The sequence below is a fragment of the Limulus polyphemus genome, unplaced genomic scaffold (genome assembly GCF_000517525.1).
Source record: "Limulus polyphemus unplaced genomic scaffold, Limulus_polyphemus-2.1.2 Scaffold2937, whole genome shotgun sequence".
NCBI classification, from domain to species: Eukaryota; Metazoa; Arthropoda; class Merostomata; order Xiphosura; family Limulidae; genus Limulus; species Limulus polyphemus.
In genome coordinates, this window is record NW_013668547.1 from 57,974 (window position 1) to 60,343 (window position 2,370).

Genomic DNA, 2,370 nt, shown 5'->3' on the forward strand with positions numbered 1-2,370 from the left:
GGACTTCGGTATTCTTTTATATATAAGACGGTCAAGACGTGACGGCAATAATGTAATGTGTGTGTAGATAGTGAGTAATTGAACTGCAGTCAGAAGTATTGTTGACGTTCGTTGATTAGCGTTTGTTTTAGCGCGATTGTTGAAGTTAAGTGTATCGGTAAAGTTATATTCGGAAAGAATAAACCAGTTTTATTAAGTAAAGGCTTGTGTCGTTAAAGTTTCGTTGGAACGAAGTTACGGAAAAATCAATTAACAAACGGAGACGTAACACTACTAAAATTACAATTTCACTGAATGTCTTATCGAATATAATGTAAAGACTCAAAGTAATCTAAGCTGTGGATATACGACCAAACTAGGCCTGATAATATGACGAGCAAATTATTTCTATACTTTAAAGTCAATTGAATCTGTATTACCAGCCTTCTCCAACCTACTCGGCGCTGAAGTTAATGAATTTTGGTATATTTTCGTACTTATTGAGATATAATTCACTTTGAATGTAAATGTTCGTGTGTTTGTATAATTATATGTATAAATTTATACTTCGATAATTTCTTGTCTCGTGAAGCAAAATGTATAAAATATTTTTCTTAAATAACTTGAAATTGCAGTATAAAAAATCTAACAGCACTGGCGTCAACTCACGAAAGCCTTGAAGTAGAGGGTGGTGGTTTGGGAAATAAACTAACCTCATATTGACTAACTATAAACATAATATTGCCCGTTTGTCTGTAAAAAAATTACAGTTATTTGACCCGATTCCTGGAATTAGCCGTTCTCTAGTATTATGGGTTACTGACCGATGAAATCAGTCTAAAAAATATTTAGCGTATAATATCGGAGAGAAAATTCGCTTGCATGATGTTGATTTAAACTCAAATTAAAACCAAATTACGATAACCTTTGGAAGGAAAGATTGCTTCACGTGTTAACCTAGGTACGTAAAAAAGTAGTGAGTAAAAGGCTCAAAGCTGCTGGTTAAAATACATATATGTGAAAACCTCCAGGTCAACCCCCATAAAGTATAAATAAATTACGTTACCAGACTGCGTGTAGTATAAGGACAGTGATACGAATGCCAGTTAGCAATAAATTTCGAGCTACATACTTATTTCTGTAGTACAGTTTTATGCCCCATTCTATTAATTATTATATTGCGTTAAATAAAACACGTAGAATAAAGTTGTCATCCCTTTGTAACAACGCATTCATTTTTATTATATGATAAAATAAGAATATCCGACAACGTTTTTTCTATTATTATTTTGTACGTTTGTTATCCTAGCATTGTATTTAGTGTTGTTGTAGATATTGATTATGTGAGTTTGACAATTTTGTTAGGACCGAACAGAAAGGAGTTCGGTTGACTCATTCGCTGAAAATCTCGTTTAACAACAATTTCAGGCAGCTGTCGGTGGAGAAGACCTAACCTGATCAATGTGACTAAACTTTTTTAAAGATTATTTGTTAATTTTTTATTTTTCCCTTCTTAACTTCAAATTTTAAGCCAATTTAGTGTTAGGAATATTTTATTATTTGAAAAAAATAAGTTACATTGTGAACGAATCTTCTGATTTAAACTAAAAACCTTCTATTCGCTCGTGATTCCAAATCTAATAGTTGGGTAGATAACGCCAGCCAAAATATCTTAATGGATTAGTTTCTCCTGGTATGAATAGGTTGGTAGGCGCGTGCTAGCGAGATTTGTCTTTCTCTTGGTTGTTCTGCTGCATGTGTTCGGTGAATGTGTTGTTGTGCCGAAGCTGCGTAGTTGTCGCGAGCTGGAGCGGTGGTCGTGGTTTTTTCAACTACACTAACATATTTACCAGAGATGCTCGAACTCTGGAGAAAAGTAGTTGCATTCTACATAATGTGTAGCAAAGAATAACCGACACTTTCCATCCAGTGTTTCTTTCTACTTTCTCCTATGTCTAATGCTCAGACAGCCGCCCGGATTTACGGTAACAACAGTTCAGCTAAAGTAGTTGTTGTGAGCTGTTTCTGTGTTAGTCTCGTCCATCAAGTCCATGAACAGTTGACATTGTTAACAGATAATATTCCAACTTTTTACCATTTCTCTCAATATACTTGACGATTTATTTTCGTAAATCTTGGGATCATACAACTTGTTTATTCATTATTTGATATTCCTATACCAAAAAAAAAAAAGTATACTTATTTAAACTTTGCCATTATACTAGGGTTACGCGCTTTCCATATTTTAATATTATTCACCAGTATTTCAGTAATAGGCTTTACCTTTTTGTTTAATACAAAAGTTAGTCATTTTAGTACGCGAAACAAGTAGAAAACGTAGATAATAAATTTTTAGTAATTAGTTTAGGGTTTGGTAATAATTTTTGTATT

At 33.3% G+C, this 2,370-nt stretch overlaps 1 protein-coding gene across 6 annotated transcripts in view; it reads left to right on the forward strand.

Annotated features, from left to right (window-relative positions):
- Positions 1-2,370, forward strand: part of LOC106468256 (cyclin-dependent kinase 17-like) — a 142,130-nt gene that overhangs the window by 55,243 nt on the left and 84,517 nt on the right. The gene's annotated exons all lie outside the window — the stretch shown is intronic.